Source organism: Leucopleurus acutus (genome assembly GCF_964270905.1).
Source record: "Leucopleurus acutus genome assembly, chromosome: X".
NCBI classification, from domain to species: Eukaryota; Metazoa; Chordata; class Mammalia; order Artiodactyla; family Delphinidae; genus Leucopleurus; species Leucopleurus acutus.
Genome location: NC_139148.1, coordinates 51,762,757 through 51,769,055, shown reverse-complemented (window position 1 = coordinate 51,769,055; position 6,299 = coordinate 51,762,757).

Sequence of the window (6,299 nt, the reverse complement as noted above, 5' to 3'; positions counted from 1 at the left end):
AAAAAAAAAAAAAAAAAAGACAGAACACTTTGTACCAGATGAAGGAACAAGATAAAACCCCAGAAAAAACAACTAAATGAAGTGGAGATAAGCAACCTTACAGAAAAAGAATTCAGAATAATGATAGTGAAGATGATCCAGGACCCCAGAAAAGAATAGAGGCAAAGATTGAGAAGATGCAAGAGATGTTTAAAAAAGACATAGAAGAATTAAAGACCAAACACCTAGAAGAATTAAAGAACACACAGAGATCAAAAGTACAATAACTGAAATGAAAAATATGCTGGAAGGAATCAATAGCAGAATAAATGAAGCAGAAGAACAGATAAGTGACCTGGAAGACAGTGTGGTGGAATTCACTGCTGTGGAACACAATAAAGAAAAAAGAAATGAAGCCAGCCTAAGAGACCTCTGGGACAATATTAAACACAACAACATTCACATTATAGGGGTTCCAGAAAGAGAAAAGAGAAAGAAAGGACCCAATAAAATATGTGAGGAAATTATAGTCGAAAACTTCCCTAACATGGGAAAGTAAATAGCCACCCTAGTCCAGGAAGTGCAGAGAGTCTCAGGCAGGATAAACCCAAGGAAAAACACGTTGAGACACATAGTAATCAACTTGACAAAAATTAAAAACAAAGAAAAATTATTGAAAGCAACAAGGGAAAAACTACAAATAATATAGAAGTGAACTCCCATAAGATTAACAGCAAATTTCTCAGCAGAAACCCTACAAGCCATAAGGGAGTGGCACGATATATTTAAAGTGATGAAAGGGAAGAACCTACAACCAAGATTACTCTACCCGGCAAGGATCTCATTCAGGTTCGATGGAGAAATCAAAAGCTTTACAGACAAGCAAAAGCTAAGAGAATTCAGCACCACCAAATCAGCTTTACAACAAATTCTAAAGGAACTTCTCTAAGTGGGAAAAACACAAGAGAAGAAAAGGACCTACAAAACCAAACCCATAACATACATATCAATAATTACCATAAACGTGAATTGATTAAATGCTCCAAGCAAAAGACAGGCTCACTGAACAGATACAAAAATAAGACCCATATATATGCTCTCTACAAGAGACCCACTTCATACCAAGGGGCACAAACAGACTGAAAGTGAGAGGATGGAAAAAGATATTCCATACAAATGGAAATCAAATGAAAGCTGGAGTAGCAATACTCATATCAGATACAATAGACCTTAAAATAAAGAATGTTACAAGAGACTAAGAAGGACACTACATAATGATCAAGGGATCAATCCAAGAAGAAGATATAACAATTTTAAACATATGTGCACCCAATACTGGAGCACTTCAATATATAAGGCAACTGTTAACTGCTATAAAAGAGGATATCATCAGTAACACTATAATAGTGGGGGACTTAAACACCTCACTTACATCAATGGACAGATCATCCAGGCAGAAAATTAATGAGGAAACACAAGCTATAAATGACACAAGAGACGAGATAGATTTAATTGATTTTTATAAGACATTTCATCCAAAAATAGCAGATTAAACTTTCTTCTCAAGTGCACACAGAACATTTTCCAGGATAGATCACATCTTGGGTCACCAATCAAGCCTTGGTAAATTTGAGAAAATTGAAATCATATCAAGCATCTTTTCTGACCACAATGCCATGAGGTTAGAAATCAATTACAGGGAAAAAACCGTAAAAAAAAAAAAAAAACATGGAGGCTAAACAATACATTACTAAATAACCAAGAGATTGCTGAATAAATCAAAGAGTAAATCAAAAAATACCTAGAGACCAATTACAAGACAAACATGGTGATGCAAAACCTATGGGATGCAGCAAAAGCAGTTCTAAGAGGGAAGTTTATAGCAATACAAACCAACCTCAAGAAACAAGAAAAATCTCAAATAAACAATCTAACCTTACACCTAAAGAAACTAGAAAAACAAGAAGAAAAAAACCTCAAAGTTAGCAGAAGGAAAGAAATCATAAAGATCAGAGCAGAAATAAATGAAATAGAAACAAAGAAAATAACAGCAAAGATCAATAAAACTAAAAGTTGGTTCTATGAGAAGATAAACATAATTGATAAACCATTAACCAGACTCATCACAAAACAGAGAGAGAGGACTCAAATCAATATAATTAGAAACTAAAAAGGAGAGGTTACAACAGACACCACAGAAATACAAACCACCCTAAGAGACTACTACAAGCAGCACTATGCCAAAAAAATGGACAACCTGGAAGAAATGGACAAATTCTTAGAAAGGTATAACCTTCCAAGACTGAACCAGGAAGAAATAGAAAATATGAACAGACCCATCAGAAGTAATGAAATTGAAACTGTGATTAAAATTCTTCCAGCAAACAAAAGCCCACGGTCAGATGGCTTCGTAGGTGAATTCTATCAAACATTTAGAGAGAGCTAACACCCATCCTTCTCAAACTCTTCCAAAAAATTGCAGAGGAAGGAGCACTCGGAAACTCATTCTATGAGGCCACCATCACCCTGATATCAAAACCAGACAAAGATACTATTAAAAAAAAGAAAAGTAGAGACCAATATCACTGATAAGTATAGATGCAAAAATCCTCAGCAAAATACTACCTAACAGAATCCAACAACACATTAAAAGGATCATACATCGTGATCAAGTGGGATTTATCCCAGGGATGCAAGGATTCCTCAATATGCTCAAATCAATCAACAGGATACACCATATTAAAAAAATGAAGAATAAAAACCATATGATCATCGCAATAGATGCAAAAAAGCTTTTGAAGAACTTCAACACCCATTTATGATAAAAACCTTTCCAAAAAGTGGACACAGAAGGAAGAAGGAACCTACCTCAACATAATAAAGGCCACATATGACAAAACCACAGCAAACATCACAATGAATGGTGAAAAACTGAAATCATTTCCTCAAAGAGCAGGAACAAGACAAGGATGTCCACTCTAGCCACTATTATTCAACATAGTTTTGGAAGTCTTAGCCACGGCAATCAGAGAAAAAGAAACAAAAGGAATCCAAATTAGAAAAGAAGTAAAGCTGTCACTGTTTGCAGATGACCTGTTACTATACATAGAGAATCCTGAAGATGCCACCAGAAAACTACTAAAGCTAATCAATGAATTGGGTAAAGTTGCAGGATACAAAATTAATGCACATAAATCACTTGCATTCCTATATAATAACAACAAAAGATCAAAAAGAGAAATTAAGGAAACAATCTCATTCATCATTGCAGCAAAAGGAATAAAGTAACTAGGAATAAACTTACCTAAGGAGGTAAAATATCTGTATTCAGAAAACTATTAGACACTGATGAAAGAAATCAAAGATAACACAAACAGATGGAAAGATATACCAAGTTCTTGTATTGGAAGAATCAATATTGTGAAAATGACTATACTACCCAAATCACTCTACAGATTCAATGCAACCCCTATCAAATTATTTGACATTTTTTATGGAACCAGAACAAAATATCTTAAAATATTTATGGAGACACAAAAGACCCCAGATACCCAAAACAGTCTTGAGGGAAAAAAACGGAGCTGGAGGAATCAGATGCCCTGACATCAAACTATATGACAAAACTACAGTAATCAAGACAATATGGTACTGGCACAAAAATAGAAATATAGATCAATGGAACCAGATAGAAGGCCCAGAGATAAACCCATGCACCTATGGTCAACTAATCTATGATGAAGGACGCAAGGATATACAATGGAGAAAGGATAGTCTCTTCAATTAGTGGTCCTTGGAAAACTGAACAGCTACATGTAACAGAATGACATTAGAACACTCCCTAACACCATACACAAAAATAAACTCAAAATGGATTAGAGACCGAAATGTAACACCGGACACTATAAAACTCTTAGAGGCAAATATAGGAAGAACACTCTTTGACATAAATCACAGCATGATATTTTTGATCCACCTCCTAGAGTAATGGAAATAAAAACAAAAATAAACAAACGAGACCTAATGAAACTTAAAAGCTTTTGCAAAGAAAAGGAAACTACAAAGTAGACAAAAAGACAACCCTCAGAATGGGAGAAATATTTGCAAATGTATCAACCGACAATGGATTAATCTCCAAAATATATAAACAGCTCAAGCAGCTCCAGATTAAATAAACTAACAACCCAATCAATAAATGGGCAAAAGACCAAAATAGACATATCTCCAAAGAAGATATACAGATGGTCAAGAAGCACATGAAAAGCTGCTCAACATCACTAATTATTAGAAAAATGCAAATCAAAACTACAATGAGGTATCACCTCACACCAGTTAGAATGGGCATCATCAGAAAATCTACAAACAACAAATGCTGGAGGGGGTGTGGTGCAAAGGGAACTCTCTTGCACTGTTAGTGGGAATATAAATTGATACATCCACTCTGGAGAACAGTATGGGGGTTCCTTAAAAAACTAAAAATAGAAATACCATATGACTCAGCAGTCCTACTACTGGGCGTATACCCAGAGAAAACCATAATTCAAAAAGACATATGCACCCCAATGTTCATTGTATCACTATTTACAGTAGACAGGTCATGGATGCAACATAAATGCCCACCAACAGACGAATGGATAAAGAAGATGTGGTACCTAGACACAATGGACTCAGCTATAAAAGGGAACGAAATTGGGTCATTTGTAGAATGGTAGACGTATCTAGAGACTGTCATGCAGAGTGAAGTAAGTCAGAAAGAGAACAACAGGGGCTTCCCTGGTGGCACAGTGGTTGGGAGTCCGCCTGCCGATGCAGGGGACATGGGTTCATGCCCCGGTATGGGAGGATCCCACATGCCGAGGAGTGGCAGGGTCCATGAGCCATGGCCGCTGAGCCTGCGTGTCTGGAGCCTGTGCTCCAAAACGGGAGAGTCCACAGCAGTGAGAGGTCCGCATATTGCAAAAAAAAAAAGAAAGAAAGAAAGAAAGAGAACAACGAATATCGTATATTAACACATATATGTGGAACCTAGAAAAATGGTACAAATGAACCAGTTTTCAGGGCAGAAATAGAGACACAGATATAGACAACAAATGTATGGACACCAAGGGGAGAAAGCGGCCTGGGGGTTGGTGGGGTGAGAATTGGGAGATTGGGATTGACATATATACACTAATACGTATGAAATAGATAACTAATAAGAACCTGCTGTATAAAAAATAACTAAAATAAAATTTAAAAATTCAAAAAAATTTTATAGAGAGGACCTTCAAGATGGTGGAGTAGTAAGACATGAAGATCACCTTCCTCCCCACAAGTACATCAAAAATACATCTACATGTGGGACAACTCCTACAGAACACGTACTGAACGCTGGCAGAAGACCTCAGACTTTACAAAAGGCAAGAAACTCCCCCTGTAGCTGAGCAGGGCAAAAGAAAATATAAAAAACAGAGACAAAAGAATAACGATGGGACTTGCACCTCAGGGAGGGATCTGTGAAGGAGGAAATGTTTCTACACACTAGGAAGCACCTTCACTGGTGGGGCAGGGGGTGGGGTGGGGAATCTTCAGAACCACAAAGGAGAACATAGCAACAGTGGTGCAGACGGCAAAGCAGAGAGATTCCTGCACAGAGGATTGGTGTCGACCACAACTCACCAGCCTGAGAGGCTTGTCTGGTCACTCACCAGGGTGGGTGGGGGCTGGGAGCTGAGGTTACGCTTCAGATATCAGATCCCAGGGAGAGGACTGGGGTAGGCTGCGTGAACACAGCCTGAAGGGGGTTTGTGTGCCACAACTAACCACCAGGAAGTCTGGTAAAAAGTCTGGATCTGCCTAAGAGTCAAGTGACCATTGTTTTGCGGTGTGTGAGGAAAGGAGATTCAGACCACCGCCTAAACGAACTTCAGAGACGAGTGAGAGCCATGGCTCTTAGGGCAGACACCAGAGACAGGTATGAAACGCTAAGTCTACTGCTGCAGCCACCAAGAATCCTGTGTGCCAGCACAGGTCACTATTCACAGCTCCTCTCCCAGGAGCCTGTTCTGCCCGCCACTGCCAGGGTTCCATGATTCAGAGACAATTTCCCCAGCAGAACACACGGCATGCCTCAGGCTGTTGTGATGTCACGTTGGCCTCTGCTGCTGCAGGCTCAACCCGCATTCCATACCTCTCCTTCGCCCTGGCTTGAGTGAGCCAGAGTCCCCTAATCAGGCACTCCTTTAACCCCTCAGCCATAAAAGGGAATGAAATTGGGTCATTTGTAGAACGGTAGACATAGAGACTGTCATGCAGAGTGAAGTAAGTCAGAAAGAGAACAAGAG